General features: G+C 37.9%; 1 non-coding gene and 1 pseudogene across 1 annotated transcript; one reads left to right on the top strand and one right to left on the bottom strand.

Annotated features, from left to right (window-relative positions):
• Positions 1–2,707: 2,707 nt before the first annotated feature.
• On the bottom strand, positions 2,708–16,188 carry LOC108311703 (annotated as a pseudogene).
• LOC119472798 lies at positions 9,101–9,160 on the top strand. Its single transcript, XR_005201980.1, has one exon. It is a non-coding gene; the product is annotated as a U7 small nuclear RNA (small nuclear RNA).
• Positions 16,189–24,268: the final 8,080 nt, after the last annotated feature.

The raw sequence follows: 24,268 nt of genomic DNA, 5'->3' as shown, positions 1-24,268 counted from the left end.
GAATGATGGTTTCCAGGTTCATCCATGTCCCTGCAAAGGACATGAACTCATCATTTTTCATGGCTGCATAATATTCTATGGTGTATATGTACCACATTTTCCCTGTCCAGTCTATCATCGATGGGCATTTGGGTTGGCTCCAGGTCTTTGCTATTGTAAACAGTGCTGCAATGAACATTCGTGTGCATGTGTCCTTATAGTAGAACGAATTAATCTGCATTTTTAACAACGCTTCTTCGTGATTTTGATTTAGATTATTTAAATTGAAAACCTCAGGTTGACCATGATGAGTAGGAAAGAGGGAATACTGACAAAGAATTATAAAGATTATATCTTCAGTGACAAAGAATATAAGCCATTAATTTGTTTTTTTTTTAATTTTTTTATTGCATTTTAGGTTTTGGGGTACATGTGAAGAACATGTAAGATTGTTACATAGGTACACACATGGCAATGTGGTTTGCCACCTTCCTCCCCATCACCTATAGCTGGCATTTCTCCCCATGATATCCCTCCCCACCTCTCTGCCCCCTGCTGTCCCTCCCCTATATCCCCCTTACAGACCCCAGTGTGCAATACTCCCCTTCTTGTGTCCATGTGTTCTCATTGTTCAACACTCGCCTATGAGTGAGAACATGCAGTGTTTGATTTTCTGTTCTTAGGTCAGTTTGCTGAGAATGATGGTTTCCAGGTTCATCCATGTCCCTACAAAGGACACGAACTCATCGTTTTTTATGGCTGCATAGTATTCTGTGGTGTGTGTGTGTCACATTTACCCTGTCCAGTCTATCATCGATGGGCATTTGGGTTGGTTCCAGGTTTTGCTATTGTAAACAGTGCCGCAGTGAACATTCATATGCCTGTGTCCTTATAATAGAACGATTTATAATACTTTGGATATATACCCGGTAATGGGATTGCTGGGTCAAATGGAATTTCTGTTTCTAGGTCCTTGAGGAATCCCCACCACTGTCTTCCGTAATGGTTGAACTAATTTACACTCCCACCAACAGTGTAAAAATGTTCCTGTTTCTCCACATCCTCTCCAGCATCTGTTGTCTCCAGATTTTTTAATGATTGCCATTCTAAGTGGCATGAGATGGTATCTCAATGTGGTTTTGATTTGCATTTCTCTAATGACCAGTGATGGTGAGCACTTTTTCATGTTTGTTGGCCTCATATATGTCTTCTTTTGTAAAGTGTTGGTTCATATCCTTTGCCCACTTTTGAATGGGCTTGTTTGTTTTTTTCTTTTAAATCTGCATTATTTCTTTGTAGATTCGGGATATTAGCCCTTCTCTGCATCTATTGAGATAATCATGGGGTTTTTGTCTTTGGTTCTGTTGATGTGGTGAATTACGTTTATAGACTTGCGTATGTTGAACCAGTCTTGCATCCCCGGGATGAAGCCTACTTGATCGTGATGGATAAGCTTTTTCATGTGCTGTTGCAATGGGTTTGCCAGTATTTTATTGAAGATTTTTGCATATGTGTTCATCATGGATATTGGCCTGAAGTTTTCTTTTCTTGTTGAGTCTCTGCCAGGTTTTGGTATCAGGATGATGTTGGTCTCATTAAATGATTTGGGAAGGATTCCCTCTTTTTGTATTGTTTGGAATAGTTTCAGAAGGAATGGTATCAGCTCCTCTTTGTATGTCTGGAAGAATTCGGCTGTGAGCCCATCTGTACCTGGGCTTTTTTTGGTTGGTAGGCTGTTGATTGCTGCCTCAACTTCAGCCCTTGTTATTTGTCTATTCAGGGTTTTGACTGCTTCCTGGTTTAGAGTTGGAAGGATATAAGTGTCCAGGAATTTATCCATTTCTTCCAGGTTTACTAGTTTATGTGCATATAGTTGTTTGTAATAATCTCTGATGATGGTTTGTATTTCTGTGGAATCTGTGGTGATATCCCCTTTATTGTTTTTTATTGCATCTATTTGATTATTCTCTCTCTTCTTTTTTTTATTAATCTGGCTAGTGGTCTATTTTGTTGATCTTTTCGAAAAAACCAGCTCCTGGATTTATTGATTTTTTGAAGGGTTTTTATGTCTCTATCTCCTTCAGTTCTGCTCTGATCTTAGTTATTTCTTGTCTTCTGCTAGGTTTTTTGTTTTTTTTTTAATCTTGCTCCTCTAGCTCTTTCAATTTTGATGATAGGGTGTCGATTTTAAATATTTCCTTCCTTCTCATGTGGGCATTTATTGCCATATATTTTCCTCTAGACACTGCTTTCTTTCTTTCTTTTTTTTTTTTTTTTTTGAGACAGAGTTTCGCTCTTTTTACCCAGGCTGGAGTGCAATGGCGCGATCTCGGCTCACCGCAACCTCCACCTCCTGGGTTCAGGCAATTCTCCTGCCTCAGCTGGGATTACAGGCACGCGCCACCATGCCCAGCTAATTTTTTGTAGTTTTTAGTAGAGACGGGGTTTCGCCATGTTGACCAGGATGGTCTCGATCTCTTGACCTCGTGATCCACCCGCCTCGGCCTCCCAAAGTGCTGGGATTACAGGCGTGAGCCACCGCGCCCGGCCTGACACTGCTTTCAGTGTGTCCTAGAGATTGTGGTATATTGTGTCTTAATTCTTGTTGGTTTCGAAGAACATCTTTATTTCTACCTTCATTTCATTGTTTATCCAGTCAACATTCAAGAGCCAGTTGTTCAGTTTCCATGAAGCTGTGCAGTTCTGAGTTAGTTTCTGAATTCTGAGTTCTAACTTGATTGCACTGTGGTCTGAGTGACTGTTCAGAGTTGGAGGGAGGGGACAGGAGATATTGGGGTTGCAGTGGAAAGAGGAGGAGAGCCTACTACAGCCTCCCCAGTGCCCGCTTCTTGTCTGTCTTTTTCTTGGCCGCCAGCTTCTTGTCCTGCTCGCCAGCATGCTTATTGGCCATGGGGCCCTCAGCCCCTCCTGGGCCTCCTGGGGCCCCAGGATTGGTGGAGGAGGCTGCAGTGCCACTGGCCAGGGCATGAACAGCTTCGGCCCTGCCACTGGGCCCACCAGCGCCCCCGTGGATCTCTGAGCAGAGGAGCTGAGCGGCATACTCCTCATAGTTCTGGAGGAGAAGGCGGCCCGCCTCCTCGTTGAGTACTTGGGGTTAGGGTGGATCAGCAGGCACTTAATGGTCAGCAGCACGTGTCGGATGCCCAGCTCAGCTGTCCAGTCCCTCTTGAGCACGTTGTGCAGATCTCGCCATTGGTGCCCACATTCGGGTGGAAGATCGTGGTCAGGAAGTAGGCCTTGCGTGGGGAGGCAGGGAAGCCCTTCCCCAGCAGGAGTTTCATGCGGAACAGACCTCTGGCATATGGGGTCCCTTCAGGGCCCTCAATGGTGACCTGGAGGTCTGTGAGATCCTCCTCGTTGGGAAAGACCTTGATGCCATCGGGTGGGTCTGCAGTCAGTGTCGTCACCTCCTTGTACACCAGGTGAATGATATGCGGGGGCAGGTTCTCCACGTTGGAGTTCCTGGCTTCGGCCGGCCAGGGGCGGTCCCCCGGCCCCCTTTCTGCATTCTTGATCCTCCGGAGCGGGAGGCCCAACTGCTGCCGCTGTGGCGGGCGGCCCCCCTCCTCGCTGCCTCTGACACCTGTCGCTCACAGCGTCCAATGATCCACCGCCCCGGTGCCTGGCCGCACTCCATTAATTTGGTTTTGAGGGAAATAAAGTTGATCTGTGAAGCTATTCAGCAAGTAAGAAATGTCATTTATGAGCTGGAAAAGAGGTATGAGTGTAGAAAAAAACTGGAAAATCTTTGTGTAATAAAGATTTCTAAGAGATCAAACAAAAAGAAAATGGATTATAAAGAATATTGAGGGAGTATTTCCCTTTTTAGAGATCTTGAAGGAGGCAGCATATAAAACAAAGTGGAAATAAAAATAAACTGACAGAAACCAAAAACAAAGTCTCAAGGAAATCATATTTATAGCATGTGAATAAGAAATACAGGGGTTGTGATGTGGATGTAGAGAGGCTTCTGGAATTGACGTCTATCTGTACTGTTGAATAGAGGAAGTTCTATCGAATATTGGGGTTTCTATGAGTTGAAAAATAAATTGACAGCAAAATCAAACCTAGGAATAATTAAGCATAACTTATAATGTGGGAAAAACATGAGAAACTCTTATAACAAATATTTAACCCCTCCAGTTGCTTCTAATTCATAGAGACGTCCTGGTTTTTGTTTTTTGGGGTTTTTTTTTTGAGTTGGAGTTTCACTCTTGTCTCCCAGGCTGGAGTGCAGTGGCGCAATTTCAGCTCACTGCAACCTCTGCCTCCCTGATTCAAAAGATTCTCCAGCCTCAGCTTCCCAGGTAGCTGGGATTACAGGCACCCACCACCACGCCTGGCTAATTTTTGTATTTTTAGTAGAGATGGGTTTTCGCCATGTTGGCCGTGCTGATCTCGAACTCCTGACCTCTGATGATCCACCCGCCTCCATGTCCCAAAGTGCTGGGATTACAGACATGAGCCACTGTGCCTGGCCAAGACTTCTGTTTTTTATAATAAAATAATTTTAAGAGCAGAATCAAAGGAAATAAACAGTGAGAGAGAAAATGGCTGTGATAAAATTAGTAGTAAGCATTCATTATTAGCCAAACTTAGATTTTTATAAGGTGTTTCTTGAATAGTAGGGAAAGTAAAAGAAGTGAATTAATAAAATTGATTAAAAGTCACCTTCTTAAGAAGTAAAAGAAAAAAGAAATTTGTGGAAAGAGTTTTTTAAGCTTTAAAGAAGAAAAATAGTTGGAGGGAAAACTAATATTTTTTCTAGATTTAGCAACAAAAGATTTTGTAAACATTGCATGTTATATGCCAGTCTTAAAAGCTATTCGTAAGTAGGTAGTTACTATGGTGGTCAACTATAAAAAAGACCTGAATTCAAAATTCAGGCCTGCATCTTACAAGATTTGTATACAACCTTGGTTAAGTTAGTACTGCTCTATAAAGTGGAAAATAATAACACCTGCTTCATAGCATTAAATAAATGATATAATGTTAAGTATGCGCCAAGTACATAGTAAGCATTCAATAAATGGTAACTATTTTTATTGATTGAATGACCTTATGCAATATACTTAACCGTTCTGAATTTTTAAGGTTTTTTTTTTTTTTTTTTTTTTTTTTTCAAATGGGATTAGTTATATGATGGTCTTATTTGGTTATCAAGAAGATTAAGTTATTAGAAAATTAGTGTTATTAGAAGATCTTGTAATATGAAGAGCACATAAAAACACACAGTAAATATTAAATACTGTTATTTCAAGAATCTCAAAATAACACGTATCACAATTTTCACGGTGTTTTTTTTTTGGAGATGGAGTCTCACTCTGACACCAGACTGGAGTACAGTGGTGCAATTTCAGCTCAGTGCAACCTCTGCCCCCTGGGTTCAAGCAATTCTCCTGCCTCAGCCTCCTGAGTAGCTGGGACTGTAAATGTGTACCACCATGCCCAGCTAATTTTTGTATTTTTTAGTAGAGATGGGGCTTCACCATATTGGTCAGGATGGTCTTCATCTCTTGACCTCGTGATCTACCCACCTTGACCTCCCAAAGTGCTGGGATTGCAGGTGTGAGCCACTGCGCCTGGCCCTTCAGTGCTTTTAAATATATTCTTCATATAGGCTTTTCAACAGTATTGTGAAAGTCCCTTTTACAGATGAGATGCAGAAAGCTTGAGAAACTTAGAGCCAAAACAAGCAGCCCTTTTACTTCCAAGCCAGTTCTCTTGCCCAACATGCTTTTAACTCACAAGACTTATTTTTTTAACTTTTTATTTTGAAAATGTTTTTCAATTCTTCAGCTAAGACAGCAGGAGAGATGATTTATTGTATACTGTTACACTCAGCCGCAGCTTATTTTGGAAACACTAGATTTAAATGTAGTTGCAGTTAGTAACAGTACAGAAAGATCTCTTGTACCCTTCACCCAGGTTCTCCCCAGTGGTAACTATATCTGGTATAACTATAGTACAGTATCACAACCAAGAAATTGACATCTAGTGACCTTATGCCGAATTCACAGCTTTAACATGCATTTGTGTGTGTGTGTCTGATTTAGTTCAATGCAGGTGTATCATGTGTAGATTCATGTTACCTCCAGTACATTCAAGATACAGAACTTCAGTCACCACAAGTATTCCTCATGCCATTTTTTTTTTATAACCACAACCAATCCTCCTATACCCCAGCTGCTAATACCTGCACATCTCTTGTCTATTCCCCATATTTACAGTTTTGTCATTTTGAGAATATTATGTAAATGGATTAACCATTATAACCTTTTGAGATAGACAACTCTTATTTTTAATAAGATTTACATTTAATTTGTATCACAAATAAACACATCTTAAAATGTAAGCCTTCTGTCTAATAGAACAATGAATCTCTTCCTAATTTCTTGGCGTACATTTTGTAAGAGAAGGATTGGTGGGAAGAATCCACATGACAGAAATTAACAATGACAAAAACTTTTTTTTTTTTTTTTGAGACGGAGTTTCGCTCTTGTTACCCAGGCGGGAGTGCAATGGCGCGATCTCGGCTCACCACAACCTCCGCCTCCTGGGTTCAGGCAATTCTCCTGCCTCAGCCTCCTGAGTAGCTGGGATTACAGGCACGCGCCACCATGCCCAGCTAATTTTTTGTAGTTTTAGTAGAGACGGGGTTTCACCGTGTTGACCAGGATGGTCTCGATCTCTTGACCTCGTGATCTACCTGCCTCAGCCTCCCAAAGTGCTAGGATCACAGGCGTGAGCCACCGCGCCCGGCGACAAAAACTCTCAAATTTCAAATCTAGACACACATAGTTGTTGGGTTTTTAGATGACATCACTTTTTTGTTTTAAAAATGGTTCAAAAACCCAAAAGATGGTTCAGTGGCCATTGCCTGCCTTTCTTCTGAAAATATTTTCTTGTGAAAATGCACATACCTGTACATCTTGAGGGAATTTTTACTGTCACATCAGTGACTATGGAAAAATATGTAAAGAAGAGAGTGACATCCTGGAAAAATGTCACAAATGGAATAGGAAGTTTCACAGCTTGGTCTCTCTAACAAAACCATTAAATGTGAAAAAGATATTATAATAAACTATTTTTGAATTCTGGAAACTGAACACTTATAGCAATCTGAGGAGCGCTTGATGAAGAAAAGGACACCTGAATTGCAATAACAGAGTGATATGCATGAACCAGCTATCAACCCCCTTTCTTCAGACCTGCTACAGCCATGGTAGTTCACATTTCTGGAGTAGTTGGCTATTGCCAGCAGTGGCAGTAAGGAACTTTTCCTTCAGATTTTAAGAGTTGTGCATTTGGACAGTCTGGCAGTTCCCTGAAGAACCAGAAAAGACACTTTTTTATTTTTTAGCCTCCCCCACTGGCTTGTAGCAGCTTTCTCATGGCAACTAATAGAAAATGTAACGGAACACACTCTTTTCTTTCTATCTTTTGGATCCATACATTTAATTAAATCTATGTCACATCGGTGCCTGACTACAGCAATAAGAGAAGAGAAACTTATTTGACCACATAAACTACTGCAGCCTTCAGCAAGCAAAAATCAACAATTTCTGAAGCACAATAGAATCTGATTTTGAGAGTTACCACATTATAGTACTCAAGATGTCTAATTATCTTATTCTCAACAAAAAAGTCACAAATTGTATGAAGAAACAGGAAAGTATAGCCCATTCACATGAATTTTTTTTTTTAGAGAATTTTTACAGAAACCATTTCTGAGGAATACTAGACATTGGAGTTACTAGTCAAAGACATTAAACCAACTATCTTAAAACTCTCTTAAAAATGCTTAATCAGTTAAAGGGAAACCGAAACTATGGACAAAGAACTATAGAAAATCAGAAAAACAGTGTATAAGGCTGGGCACAGTGGTGCACACCGGTAATCCTAGTGCTTTGGGAGGCTAAGGTGGAAGGATCACTGGGGCCAGGAACTTGAAACCAGCATGGTCAATATAACAAGACCCCCAATCTGTACAAAATATTTTTTAAAGTTAGCCAGGTCCAGCTGGGTGAAGTGGCTCATGCCTGTGATCCCAGGACTTTGGGAGGCTGAGTGGGTGGATCACCTGAGGTCAGGAGTTCAAGACCAATCTGGCCAATATGGTGAAACTGTCTCTACTAAAAATACAAAAATTAGCCAGGCATGGTTGCAGACCCCTGTAATCCCAGCTACTTGGGAGGCTCAGGGAGGAGAATCACTTGAACCCAGGAGGCAGAGGTTGTAGTGAGCTGAGATTGCAATATTGCACTCCAGCCTGGGCAATAAGAGGGAAACTCCTTCTCAAAAAAGAAAAAAAAAAAAAAAAACACCAGATCTGGTGGCACACACTTGTAGTGCTAGCCACCCGAGAAGCTGAGGCAGGAGAATCCCTTGAGCCCAGGAGTTCAAGGCTAAAATCACTTATGGTTGTAACACTGTACTCCAGCCTGAGTGACAAGAGCAAGACCCTGTCTCTTAAAAAAAAGAAAAAATAATGTACAAATAGGGCATTATCAGTGAAAAGATAAAAGTTATAAAAAAGGACCCAAATAGAAATCCTGAAAACAAAAGTACAGGAGGTACATGGAAATTCACCAGAGGAGTTCAGTGGCAAGTATGAGTAGGCAAAAGACAAAATTAGCAAACTTGAGATAATGACATTAAAATTGTCTAGTTTAAAGAGCAGAAAGGAAAAAGAATGAAGAAAAAGGAACAGAACCTTATGGACTTGTGGGACACCATCAAGCATACCAGCACATGCATCATACAAGTCTCAGGAGGGATGAAAAAAGAGCAGAAAAAATATTTCCCAAATTTGATTAAAAACATGAATATATACATCCAAAAACTTAAACATTAAGCTGGATGAAGTCAGAGAGATCCATAGACACATACTCAAATTCTACAAAGCAAGAGAATCTAGAAAGAAAAAAGTATTCTTCATGTACTCTTCAAGTACTCTTCATGTACAAGGAATCCTCAGTAACAGTTGATTTCTCATCAGAAACTATGAAGGCCAGAAGGAAGTGGGATAGCATATTTAAAATAGAGAATATAACTGATATTTCCATATTTGGAAAAACTGTCCTCCAAGAGTGGAGAAAAGTATTACAGCTCTTTTAGAATTTGTCTAGCTTGTTCCAAGTCTTCTCTGGAAGCACACCCCACTCTTAAAAAAAATGGAGAAAAAAATTATGACAGTTTCAGATGAACAGACTCTGGAGGAATTTATTACTAGTACACTTGCCTTACAAGAAATGGTAAAGGGAGTCTTTCAGGCTGAAACAAAAGTATATGAAGAAATAAAGAACTAGTAACTACACAAGTAAATATAAAAGCAGTATTGTATTTTTGATTTGTAATGTTTATTTTCTTTTTACTATGTAATTTAAAAGGCAGATGCATAAAGCAATAACTTTAGATTTGTGTTAATAGTATATGATGTAAAAATATGTTACCTGTGACAATATAGAGATGGAAATATATAGGAATAGTATATACATATACTATTGAAACAAAGTTGACATTATTCAAACTAGGTTGTTATAACTTTAATATGTTAATTGTAATCCCCAAAGTAACTGCAAAGAAAATATAATACACACACACACACACCCACCCACACACACACACAATAAAAATGGCACACTACAAAATATGAACTAAATATACATATTTTTAAGTGATGATGGAATTGAGGTTAAAAAAAACATGTAAGATACATAGAGAGCAAATAGCTAAATGGTAGCAATGAGTTCTTATCAGTAATTACTTTGAAAGTAGTCGAATTAAACTCTGCAATTTAAAGGCAAATATTGTCAGAATAGGAAAAACACAATCCATCTATATACTGTCTACAAGAGACTGTCTTTCAGTACAAAGAAACAAAGAATTTGAAAGTAGAAGAACTGAAAAACAGTCTATGCAAGTGGTAATCAAAAGAAAGCTGAGGTGGCTATAGTAGTGTCAGAAAAATAGACTTTTTTTTTTTTTTTGAGATAGAGCCTTGCTCTGTCAACCAGGCCGGAGTGCAGTAGTGTGATCACAGCTCACTGTTGCCTTGATCTCCCACGTTCAAGTGATCCTCCTCCCTCAGCCTCCTGAGTAGTTGGAACTACAGGCATGTGCCACCACCACACCTTGCTAATTTTAAAAAAAATGTGTAGAGATAAGATTTCACAATGTTGCCAGGCAGGTATCAAACTTCTGGGCTCAAGTGATCTTTCTGACTTGGCCTCCCCAAGTGGTGGGATGATAGGCATGAGCCACCATGCCCAGCCAGAAAAATAGACTTTAAGCCAAAAAATTACAGGAAACAAATAACATTATTTCTTAATAAAAGGTTCAATTCATCAATGAATTAATTATAATGGTAATTACAAATGTATATAGCCAAGTTTCAAAATGTATGAAGCAAATATTGATAAAATATAAGAAAGAAATAGTTCTGTAATGGTAGTTGGATTCTTCAATATCCCACTTTCAATAATGGATTGAAACAACCACCACACAGAAGATCAGTAAGGAAATGGAGGCCTTAAACAACAACATAAATCAGGTAGACCTAAGAGACATAAAGATCAATCTTCCTCACTTCTAGCAACAGCAGAATACACATTTTTTTTCAGGTGCACTTGGAACATTCTCCTGGATATCACATGTGGGATATCCAGCCTCAAAGGCAGTCCTAATAAAGTTTTCCTTTTTTTTTTTTTTTGAGACGGAGTTTTGCTCTTGTTGCCTAGGCTGGAGTGCAATGGCTCAATCTCAGCTCAGTGCAACCTCTGTCTCCCAGGTTCAAGCGATTTTCCTGCCTCAGCCTCTCAAGTAGCTGGTATTACAGGTGCCCGCCACCACACCCAACTAATTTTTTTTTTTTTTTTTTTTTTGTATTTTTAGTAGAGACGGGATTTCACCATATTGGTCAGGCTGGTCTTGGTCCCCTGACCTCAGGTGATCCACCCGCCTCAGCCTCCCGAGGTGCTGGGATTACAAGTATGAGCCACTGTGCCCAGCCCCTAATAAAAAAAGATTGAAATCATACAAATTATCTTCTCCAGTAACAATGGAATTAAATGAAATTAGAAATCAATAATAGAGACCATCCATTGTGGCTCATGCCTGTAGTCTCAGCACTTTGGGAGACCAAGGCATGTGGATCACTTGAGGCCAGGAGTTTGAGACCAGCTGAGAAACATGGTAAAACCCTGTCTCTACTGAAAATACAAAAATTATCCAGGCATGGTGGTGCACACCTGTAATCCCAGTTACTTGAGGGGGCTGAGGCACAAGAATCACTTGAAACCAGGAGGCAAAGGTTGCAGTGAGCTGAGATCTTGCCACTGCACCCTAGCCTCAACAGAGTGAGACTCTGTCTCAAAAAAAGAAAAAAAAAAAATCGCTAATTGAAGGCAAACTGGAAAATTCACAACTATGTGACATTCAAAAAACAAACTGCTGTACAACAAATGAGTCAAAGAAGAAATCACAAGGGCTTCCCTCTCTTGTTTGAAAAGAGATGAGAAGGAAAAAATCACAAGGGAAATTAGAAAATCCTTTGAGACAAAAGAAAACTAAAACACAGTATGCCAAAAATTATGGATGTGGGAGAGCAGTGCTAAGAGGAAATTTTGTAGCTATAATGTCTCCATTTAAAAAGAAGAAAGAACTCCAATAACCTAAATGTATACCTTAAGGAATGAGTAAAAGAGGAGCAAACTAAACCCAAAGCGAGAAGGGAGAAAATAATAAATATGAGAGCAGAGACAAATACAGAATAGAAAGAAAAATTAGCAAAGCAAAACCTGGTTCTTTGAGAAGATAAAATTGATAAACCTTTAACTAGATTGGCTAAGAGAAAAAGGACTCATTAAAATCAGAAATGAAAATGGGGACATCACTACTGACTTTACAGAAATAAAAAGGGATTGTGAGAGAATACTAGAAAAATTTTATACTGACAAATATTATGCTAACAAATTGGATAACCTAGGTGAAATTGCCATATTCCTAGAAAGATGCAAAATACCAAACCTGGCTGGAGAAGAAATGGAAACTGAATAGTCATATAACAAGATATTGAATTAAAATGAAAAACAAACAAACAAAAAAAAACTCCCAACAAAGAGAAGCCTAGAATCACATAACTTTACTGATGAATTCTACCAAATAGTTAAAAAGAGTTAAAATAAATCGTTGCAAAAAAAATTGAAGAGGTGGGAAACACTTTCTAACTCACAAGCCTAGCATTACCCTGACACTGAAGTCAGACAGAGATATTACAAAAAACTATAGGACTATATTCATTATGAATATAGATGCCAGAATCCTCAACAAAATACTAACAAACCAAATTCAGCAGCCTGTTTAAAAGATTATGTGCTATGACCAAGTAGGATTTATCCCAGAAAAGTTAGGGTGCACCAACATAGGTAATTCCATCATTTTATATACCACATTAATAAAATTGCATGATCTTATGTAGAAAAGTACTTGAAAAATCTGAAAACATCCCACAATGAAAAACATTGAATAAATTAGGAATAGAAAGGAAGGTACTCAGGCCAGGCGTAGTGACTCACATCCGTAATCACAGCACTTTGGGAGGTTGAGGCGGGCAGATTGCTTGAGCTCAGGAGTTGGAGACCACCCTGGGCAACATGGTAAAACCTCATCTCTACAAAAAGAAAAAAAAAAAAAAGATTAGCCAGGCATAGTGGCATATGCCTGTAGACTCTGGGGGGCTGAGGTGGGAGAATTGCTTGAACCAAGGAGGTCAAGGCTGCAGTAAGCCAAGATTGTGCCACTGTACTTCAGCCTGGGTGACAAAGTGAGACCCTGTCTCAAAAAAAATAAAGTTCTTAGCTTGATAAAGGCCATCTGTGGAAAACTTACAGCTAGCATCATACTCAGTGGTGAAAGATTGACAGCTTTTCCCCTGAAATCAGGAAGAAGACAAGGATGTCCACACTCACCACTTGTATTCAACTCAAAAGAATCCACACACACACACACACAAACACTTCGCTAAATGTAATAAACTAATTTAGCAAAGTTATAGGATACAAAATTCATACTGAGAAGTTGGTTATACACTCAGGAGTCATTTAGTGTCAGGGATACATTCTGAGAAATGCATTGTTATGCAATTTTGTCTTTGTGCAAATATCATAGAGTATAGTTACACAAACCTAAGTGGTACAGCCTATTGCTTCTATACTACAAACTTGTACAGCATGTTACAGTACTGAACACCGCAGGCATTTGTAATACAATGGTATTTGTGTATCTAAACTTAAACAGAGAAAGTGCAGTAAAAATAAGGCAAAAAAGATAATGGTATATCTGTATAGGACACTTAACACGAAAGGAGTTTGCAGGATTGGAAATTGCTCTGGGTGAGCTAGCGAGTGGTGAGTGAATGTGAAGGCCTTGCACATTACTGTTCACTTTTGTATGACTGGCTGTGCAGATTTGTTAATACCACCATTACCACAAATGTGAGTAATACATTGCACTATGACATTAAGTCAGCAATAGGAATTTTTAGCTCAGTTGTAATTCTTATGGGACAGCCATCATATATATAGTCCGTTGTTGGCAAAAATATCATTAGTCAATGCATAACTGTACCTCTGTTCACTAGCAATAAACAACCTGACAAATTAAGAAAACAATTCCATTTACAATAACACCCAAAACATTAACATTAAATATTTAGGAATAAATTTAATCATGGAGGCACAAGCTTGTATTATATTGCTGAAAGAAATTAGGCAAATAAATAGACATCTCATGTTCACGGATTGCAAATCGTAATATTGTTAAGATAGCAGTGCTACCCAAAGCAATCTATAGATTCAGTTTAATCTCTATAAAAAAACCAATAGTGTTTTTTAATAGAAGTAGAAAAACTCATCCTGAAATTAATATGGAATTTCATGAGACCCTGAATAATCAAAATAATCTTGAAAAAGTTGAGAGACACATAATGTCTGATTTTAAAACTTACTAAAAACTGCAGTAACCAAAACAGTTTGATACTAGCATGAGGATAGACATATAGCCCAATGAAGTAGAAGTGAGAGTACATAAATAAAGCCTCACATATATGGTTAAATGATTATTTTTCAAAGGTGCCAAGACCATTCAATGGGGGAAAATAGAGTATTTTCAACAAATAGTATTAGGAAAACTGGATATCACATGCAAAAGCACAAGTTTGGACTCATACCTTATACCATATCCAAAATTGAAAATGGATTAAAGACATAAATTTTAGAGCTAAAACTGTAAAGCTTTTAGAAGAAAACAGAGACAGATTATCATGACCTTGGATTTGGTGATGATTTCTTAAATTTGACACCCAAAGCACTCACAACAAAAGGAAAAAATAGATAAATTGGACTTTATCATAAGTAAAAACTTTTGTGCATCAAAGAACACTATTGAGAGTAAAAACACAAACCACAGAAAAGGAGAAAATATTTGCAAACCATGTATCTGATGAAGTGTAACATCCAAAATATATAAAGAATTGCTACAAGTCAACAACAGAAAGGCAAACCCAATTTTCAAATGGGCAAAGGACTTGAATACACATTTCTCCAAAGAAGACATACAAATAGCCAATAAGCATATGAAAAGATGCTAAATTCTCTTTTAGTCATGAGAGAAATGCAAATTAAAAGCAATATGATACTTCTTCAAACCCATTAGGGTGGCTTTTATTTTAAAAAAGGGAAAATAACAAGTGTTAGCAGTAATACAGAGAATTAGAACCCTCATGCATTGCTGGTAGGGCTGTAAAATGATGCAGATTCTGTGATATCAGCTTGGCAATTGCTCAAAATGTTAAACATATCATTGCACTCTTAGGTATATATCCAAAGAGATCATTATACACCAGTGTTCACAACAGCATTGTTCACAATAATCAAAATGTGGAAACAGCCCAATTGTCTGTCAACAAATGAATGGATAAACAAAACGTCATATACCCATAGAATGGAACATTCAGCCACAGAAAGAATAAAGTTTTTGATAATATGCTATTATATGAATGGACTTTGAAAATAGTCTAGTTTGAAATTCCATAAACAAAAGGACAAATATTGTATGATTCAAAATTTGTATGACTCAAAGACACAAGTAGATTACCAGGGGCTGCAGGGTGATGAGGGGGAAATAAAGAGTTACTACTTTACAGGTACAGAGTTTCTGTTTTAGATAATAATATTCTGAAAATAGATAGTGGTGATGATTGCACAACATTTTAAGTATACTTAATGCCACCAAATCATACAATTAAAGACAGTTATAGTGGTAAATTTTACGTTATAAACTTTTTCCACATTCAAACTATATTATGTATGTATATGAATAAGAATTCAGCTTAGTTACTGTTTTTGAGAATCACTAATGTAACAGTTAATGAGAAAACTTATAAGTTTTTTTTGTTCAAATTATTTATCTTTTAATCTTATTTGGGTTTTCCACGTAGATTTTTCGGTGGCTCATGCCTGTAATCCCAGCACTTTGGGAGGCCGAGGCGGGCAAATCACGAGGTCAGATGTTTGAGACCAGCCTGGTCAACATGGAGAAACCCCATCTCTACTGAAAACACAAAAAATTAGCTGGGCATGGTGGTGGGCACCTGTAATCCAACTATTCTGGAGGCTGAGGCAGGAGAATCGCTTAAACCCAGAAGGCGGAGGTTGCAATGTGCCAAGATCATGCCACTGCACTCCAGCCCCAGTGACAGTGCGAGACTCCATCTCAAAAAAAAAATAAATAAAATAAATAAAACGTACTGGCTAGACATTAGGAATATTCTAGAATTCTGGTGTTAATTTTATAATTTAATGAGTGCTTTTCAAATATAAGTCATTCTCAGAAGAATTTGGTAACATGGGCCTACCTTTTTTGGGGTTGATTTGACTTGGCTGAGCTGGGGTTCTGACACTGAGAATCTAGAATATTCACTGTCTAGGTTATAGTAAACCTGGAGGCCCAATAGAAACAAAGTACATGACCCTTGTATTGCATAAACAGGGTGATTCAAATTACCTTTATAATATTATGTATTGAAGTAACTCTAAAAACTACCTTTTCATTAGGGTAAGATAGGCTGTGCTGCAGAGAAAAGAAACCCCTAAATTTGTGTGATGGTACCTTCTCATCAACAACCATCTACCGGAGAGGCTCAAGAGTTCCCCTTGTATCTAGTACAAATCTGTAACTACGTTAAAGTGGGAAATGCAGATTTCATGTGATGAGGATCTGTCATTGGTTCTTTCATAGCAATCTACGTTTTAAAAATTTCTTCACAGTGAGCTATGTGATGATTAAGTTATGTTTAGATTTGCTAAAATTTATTTCAGACAAAATAAGGAAAATATTTCTTTAGAGATATTTACAGGTTTTAGAGATTCGTTATTTCATAGCACTGGCAAAATTCAGAAGAACTCTCAACTTTGATACTGGTATCAACTTTGATGCTAGTATTAAGTACCAACTGTGTAAACTAGTTGTGTGAATTAGTTGTTTGTTCTCAAGCATTCATTTTACCTCAATTTCAGCATCTAGAAATGGGGACAGTAGCACCTACCATATGGAATTCTTGTAAGGATAAAATGAGAATGAGAGAATGTAAAGTGTTTCACAGTGTCTGATACACTTCAGGTTTTCATTAATGGTAGTTATTATTTATTGAATATTACTTCACTTTTTCTATGTTCACACAGTTTGGTAGACATCAAATGATATAGTGTAAGAGCTTTTTGAAAATTGTAAGGTGCTTTGGAGATATTCACCTGACAACTGATTATAATCTTTTTTCTGAAGTCATTATTTTCATTGTCATATAATTGTTTAATTATATACTTCCTTGCATTTTGCTCTCATTATTTTGTAGTTGTTAATTTCATCTCCTAAACCAATATATACACTCCTATACATACTAATATTTTGTAGCTCATATTTCTTTTGTATCTCCCACATGAAGCACTATGTACTTAGTCAAATACTCAGTAAACATTTGTTTATTTTTAGCAATTGGTGATTTCTAAGTAAGCCGTTAAGCACATCATAATTGCAATTAGAATTAATGTTACTCTGATCATGAGATTGCTGTTACACGCTTGAGAATTCCCATCAGTCAAAGGTAACCTTCCTGTATATCCCAACAGATGCAGACCTGACAAGAGTGATTCATACCTCTCTAATCCACAACACAGATCTTTGCAATCTATGTTGCTTTCCAAGATACCCTAAACCCAAAGCCACTGAAATAAGTAATGCATATTACTTAGTGAAGATATTCCTTACCGAATAGAAAACACTATTACCCAGCCTATTTGTTGGGTTGGCTTTAATATTTGTTCTCATGTACAGCCTAAGACAAGATACTGCTTTTTATTTAAAAAAAAAAAAAAAAAACTTTAAAAATCTGAAGACAGTTTTCAGGAAATTGACACAGTACATAGCTCATTATCTGTTGTTTTTAATTTTTTGTGTGGAATTAATGATAAAATAACATTGAGCCAGTACCTAAAGAACTGCTGTAGCTAATACCCTAACTTTAAAAAAGTGTTGGATTTTCAGTTGTGCCATTTACTAGCTATGTGTCTGTGGGTTACGTAGTTGAACTGTATAAAACAAAGTTTCCTCATGTGTTAAAATGGCATTATAATAACAATCTCACCTGTTTATTGTATTAAGTGATACAGGTAGAACACTTAGCACAGTACCGGATACCTAGTAAGTACACAGTATGGGTAACTTCAGCCATAACTAATTTAACTCGAAATTACTTAAATATTTGCAAAATGTATTTTCTAATAAGGTTCAAAGTTGGACAGCTCCAAAAGTGACTTCATCAGAATCCAGAACTCTGTTGTTCACTCTGCTATACTCAAAGAGATAGTCCTTGTCCTCAGACGAGGTAACCTTATGGTCACAAGGTTATTGCTGCAGTTTCGGTCTTCAAATCCAGTCAAAACAGCATCTAGAAAAACAAAGAAAAGTATCTCTTTTCATGAGTTTCTTGTTAAGAACAAGGAAATCTTTCCCGGAAGCCTTCTAACATACTTTCCTTCATAGCTGATTGACTGGGTCCCATTCCCACCTCCTAAATGATTACTGGTGAAGAGAATGGGGTTACAAATTACCTAGGGGATGGGTGTACCCAAATCAGTTTATCTCCAAGTTTTTTGTTGTATCACTTTTTTAAAGGGTGGATGCCTAAATAACATTGGTGTTCTGTTAACAAAGAGGGAATGGGTGTCTACTATAGCTATTGTTATGCATAATCGAATATTTACCATTACTTTTTGAAGGAGTATTTGACTGTAAAGGAGATTCAAATGTCTCCTGAAACTTTTCAGTTAACTTCTCATTGCTATCCATCAGATATATCATTGCAATCATTTATTAGATATACTAATTCCAGTTTCATTTTTTGTCAGTCTTTTAAAAACATGTTTCATTCTGTAATGTTGCTGCTGCTGACAAAGTTATTGAAGCGTCACAGCTAAAAAATGGCATGTGCTAGGCCAGGTGCAAGTGGTTTATACCTATAATCCCAGCACTTTGGGAGGCTGAACCTGTAGGACTGATTGAGCCTTGCAAGAGTTTGAGACAAGCCTGGGCAACATAGCAAGACCCTGGATCAACAAAAATAAATGTACAAATTAGCTTGGAGTAGTGGCACATGCCTGTAGTCCCGGCTACTCTGGAGGCTGAAGCAGGAGGATTGCCTGGGCCCAGGAGGTTAAGGCTGCAGAGAGCCATGATGATGCCACTGCATTCCAGCCTGGGCAACAGTATGAGACCTTGTCTCAAAAACAAAATCTCTAGGATTATCAGGATTTCTTGAGATAGATAAAAAATATAAATGACATACTAGCTGGGTACTTTCTTAAGGTGAATTTTATCTTGAGACCGAAGTATTACTATACCTGACTTATAAAACTTTGCTTTCTAGGCTTAAAAAAATCAGAAAGTTATTTTCCACTTAAGTTCTATCTAGGTTAGCTAATCTATTATTTTAGCAGCACCAAGATGAGAACCAATTATGACAAAATATTTGTGAAGGAGTACAAGGAAGGGTCCACAAAGTATTATTTTAATGATATATAGGAGTTTATAAAAAAGAGAGTGATTATATAGTAATATATATGGGAAATGCTTTAGTTTTCCTGTTTTCTTCTTTCATATCCCCATTTAAAAAGCTTTTTGCTAACATGAAGTTAGTTCAACAAACTGGCTTGATACATAAACAGTTTTCATAAGAAGTTTAGATAATCTGTCTTTTTACACTCTGTCTCTATAAAATCCATAGAATTGAAAAGATGCAGACTACAGAAACAGTTGGAGAAAAGAGTGAGACACAATTTAGATGAAAAAGGTTAAGGTTTGGGCTGGGTACAGTAGCTTTTGCCTGTAATCCCAGCACTTCGGGAGGCCCAGGTGGGCAGATGGCTTAATCAGGAGTTAAGAGACCAGCCTGTGCAACATGGCAAAAGCCCATCTCTGCCAAAACCACAAAAATTAGCCAGGCAGGGTGGCATACACCTACAGCCTCAGGTTTTGTGGGATGGTGGGGTGGAAGAGGCTGAGGTGGAGAATCCCTTGAAGCAGGGAGGTCGGGGCTGCAGAGAGCTGTGATGGTGCCACTGCACTCCAGCCTTGGTGACAGAGTGATACCCTATCGCAGAAAAAAGAAAAAGGAAAAAAAAAAAAAAAGGTTCATTGGTGACAAAAATTCTACCTAAAAACAACCCACTTAATAGATATATTCATAGTTTGTACCATCATCTTTTTGCCTTAGAGTAGTGCTATTGATAGTAGGTCTCACTGGAAGCATTTTAAACATCCGTAATGCAAGTAACAATATTAGAATAGATATTTGTGCACATTTCTTTTGTAGATAGCTGTGATATATGGGAAGATCAGAACTATCTGAAGAATAGAGGGCATCATTTTTATGATTCAAATTTTTACATTAAAACCCTGTTTTTAGAAGGGGTTTTCAAATTGGGCTGTTGATATTTGTCAGTGTACTTTCTAAAAGCAGCAGTTTGGGCCAGGAACAACCTGACTCGTCCCTGTAATCCCAGCACTTTGGGAGGCCAAGTTGGGAGGATTGCTAGAGCTTAGGAGTTCAGGACCAGCCTGGAGAACAAAGTGAGATACCCAACTTTACAAAAACATAATAAAAAAAAAATTAGCTGGGTGTAGGGGTGTGCGCCTGTAGTCCCAGCTACTCTGGGGGCTGAGGAAAGAGAGTTGCTTGAGCCCAGGAGGTTGAGGCTGCAGTGAGCTGTGATCACACCTCTGCACTCCAGCCTGGACATAAAAGCAAGACCTTGTCTATAAAAATAAAAATAAAATAAAATGCAGCATTTTAAAAATGATGTGTTCAGACAGTTTGCGTTTAATTACCAATTTGTTTGAATTATATATATATATATTTAAATTGTACTTTAGGTTCTGGGGTACATGTGCAGATCATGCAGGATTATTGCATAGGTACATACATGGCAATGTGGTTTGCTGCCTCCATCCCCCCTTCACATATATCTGGCATTTCTCCCCATGTTATCCCTCCCCAATCTCCCTACTCCCTGCTGTCCCTCCCCTAAGCCCCCCCCACCGAGTCCCCAGTGTGTGATGCTCTCTTCCCTGTGTCCATAGGTTCTCATTGTTCAATACCCGCGTATGAGTAAGAACATGTGGTGTTTGATTTTCTGTTCTTGTGTCAGTTTGCTGAGAATGATGGTTTCCAGATTCTTCCATGTCCCTACAAAGGACACAAACTCATCGTTTTTTATGGCTGCATAGTATTCCATGGTGTATATGTGTCATATTTTCCTTGTCCAGTCTATCATCAATGGGCATTTGGGTTGGTTCCAGGTCTTTGCTATTGTAAACAGTGCAGCAGTGAACATAACATGTGCATGTGTCTTTATTATAAGACAATTTATAATCCGTTGGATATATACCGAGTAATGGGATTGCTGGGTCAAATGGAATTTCTATTTCTAGGTCCTTGAGGAATCCTCACACTGTCTTCCACAATGGTTCAACTAATTTATACTCCCACCAATGGTGTAAAAGTGTTCCTTTTTCTCCACATCCTCTCCAGCATCTGTTGTCTCCAGATTTTTTAATGATCACCATTCTAACTGGTGTGAGATGGCATCTCAATGTAGTTTTGATTTGCATTTCTCTAATGACCAGTGATGATGTGCATTTTTTCATATGTTTGTTACCATCATATATGTTTTCTTTTGAAAAGTGTCTGTCCATGTCCTTTGCTCACTTTTGAATGGGTTTGTTTTTTCTTGTAAATCTAGTTTTAGCTCTTTGTAGATTTTGGATATTAGCCCTTTGTTAGATGGGTAGATAGCAAAAATTTTTCCCATTCTGTTGGATTCCAGTTCACTCTAATGATTGTTTATTTTGCTGTACAGAAACTCTGGAGTTTAATTAGATCCCATTTGTCTATTTTGGCTTTGGTTGACAAAGCTTTTGGTATTTTATCATGAAGTCCTTGACTATGCCTATGTCCTGAATGGTTATGCCTAGGTTTTCTTTTAGGGTTTTTATGGTGTTAGGCCTTATGTTTAAGTCTTTAATCCATCTAGAGTTAATTTTAGTGTAAGGTCAGGAAGGGGTCCAGTTTCTGTTTTCTGTTCATGGCTACCCAGTTTTCTCAATACCATGTATTAAACAGGGAATTCTTTCCCCGTTGCTTGTTTTTGTGAGGTTAGTCAACGATCAGATAGTTGTAGATATGTGGTGTTGCCTCCAAGGCCTCTGTCCTATTCCATTGGTCTATATCTCTGTTTTGATACCAGTGCCATGCTGTTTTGATTACTGTAGGCCTTGTAGTATAGTTTGAAGTCAGGTAGCATGATGCCTCCATCTTTGTTCTTTTTACTTAGGATTGTCTTGGCTATGTGGGCTCTCTTTTGGTTTCATATGAAGTTTAAGGTGATTTTTTCCAGTTCTGTGAAGAGGGTCATAGGTAGCTTGATGGGGATAGCATTGAATCTATAAATTACTTTGGGCAGTATGACCATTTTCACAGTAATGATTCTTCCTAACCATGAGCATGGAATATTTTTCCATCTGTTTGTGTCTACTCTTATTTCTTTGAGCAGTGGTTCGTAGTTCTCCTTGAAGAGGTCCTTTACATCCTTTGTTAGTTGTATTCCTAGGTATTTTATTCTCTATGTAGCAATTGTGAATGACAGTTCACTCTTGCTTTTGCTCTCTTTTAGTCTGCTATTGGTGTATAGGAATGCTTGTGATTTCTGCATGTTGATTTTGTATCCTGAGACTTTGCTGCAGTTGCTTATGAATTTAACGAGATTTTGGGCTGAGATGATGGGGTCTTTTAAATATACAATCATGTCATCTGCAAATAGGGACAATTTGACTTCCTTCTTTCCTAATTGAGTATGCCTTATTTGTTTTTCTTGCCTGATTGCTCTGGCTAGAACTTCCAATAGTATGTTGAATAGGAGTGGTGAGAGAGGGCATCCTTGACTAGTGGCAGATTTCAAAGGGAATGCTTCCTGTTTTTGCCATTCAGTATGATATTGGCTGTTGGTTTGTCGTAAATAGCTTTTATTATTTTGAGATATGTTCCATCAATACCTAGATTATTGAGAGTTTTTAGCATAAAGGGCTGTTGAATTTTGTTGAAAGCCTTCTCTGCATCTATTGAGATAATCATGTGGTTTTCGTCTTTGGTTCTGTTTATCTGGTGGATTACGTTTATAGACTTGCATATATCGAGCCAACCTTGCATCCTCGGGGTGAAGCCTACTTGATTGTGATGGATAAGTTTTTTGATGTGCTGTTGCAATTGGTTTGCCAGTATTTTATTGAAGATTTTTGCATCTATGTTCATCATGGATATTGGCCTGAAGTTTTCTTTTTTTTTGTTGAGTCTCTGCCAAGTTTTGGTGTCAGGATGATGTTGGTTTCTTAAAATGATTTGGGAAGGATTTCCTCTTTTTGGATTGTTTGGAATAATTTCAGAAGGAGTGGTACCAGCTCCTCCTTGAACATCTGTTAGAATTCAGCTGTGAACCCGTATGGTACTGGGCTTTATTTGGTTGGTGGGCTGTTAATTGCTGCCTCAACTTCAACCCTCATTATTGGTCTATTTAGGGTTTCAATGTCTTCCTGGTTTAGGCTTGGAAGGGCAGAAGTGTTCAGGAATTTATCCATTTCTTCCATGTTTAGTGGTTTATGTGCATAGAGCTGTTTGTAGTAATCTTTGATGGTAGTTTATATTTCTTTGGAATCGGTGGTGACATCCCCTTTTTCATTTTTTATTGCATCTATTTGATTCTTCTCTGTTTTATTTTTTATTAATCTGGCTAGCAATCTGTCTATTTTGTTGATCTTTTAAAAACAGCTCCTGGATTTATTGATTTTTTTAAGGGTTTTTTGTCTCCTTCAGTTCTTCTCTGATCTTAGTTATTTTTGTCTTCTGCTACCCTTTGAGTTTTTTTGATCTTGCTCCTCTAGCTTTTTCCATTTTGATGATATGGTATCAATTTTAGATCTTTCTTTGCTTCTCGTGTGGGCATTTATTGCTGTAAATTTCCCTGTAGACACTGTTCTAAATGTGTCCCAGAGATTCTGGTACGTTGTATCTTCATTCCATTGGTTTCAAAGAACATCTTTATTTCTGCCTTTATTTCATTGTTTATCCAGTCAACATTTGAGAGCCAGCTGTTCACTTTCCATGAAGTTGTGTGGTTCTGATTTAGTTTCTTAATCCTGAGTTCTAATTTGATTGTACTGTGGTCTGAGAGACTGTTATGATTGCTGTTCTTTTGCATTTGCTGAGGAGTGATTTACTTCCAATTATGTGGTCAGTTTTAGAGTAGGTGCGATAAGATGCTGAGAAGAATATGTATTCTGTGGATTTGGGGTGGAGAGTTCTGTAGATGTCTATTAGGTTTGCTTGGTCCAGATCCGAGTTCAAGTCCTGTGTATCCTTGTTAATTTTCTGTCTCGTTGATCTATCTAATATTGACAGTGGAGTGTTAAAGTCTCCCATTATTATTATGTGGGAGTCTAAATCTCTTTGTAGGTTGTTAAAAACTTGCTTTATGATTCTGGGTGCTCCTATGTTGGTTGCATATCTATTTAGGATCATTAGCTCTTGATGCATTGATCCTTTTACCGTTATGTAATGCCCTTATTTGTCTGTTTTGATCTTTGTTGGTTTAAAATCTATTAT

Source organism: Cebus imitator, unplaced genomic scaffold (genome assembly GCF_001604975.1).
Source record: "Cebus imitator isolate Cc_AM_T3 unplaced genomic scaffold, Cebus_imitator-1.0 Scaffold118, whole genome shotgun sequence".
In the NCBI taxonomy this organism is placed as follows: domain Eukaryota; kingdom Metazoa; phylum Chordata; class Mammalia; order Primates; family Cebidae; genus Cebus; species Cebus imitator.
Note: the sequence above shows the minus strand (reverse complement) of the source record. Positions and strands in the feature narration are given on the sequence as shown.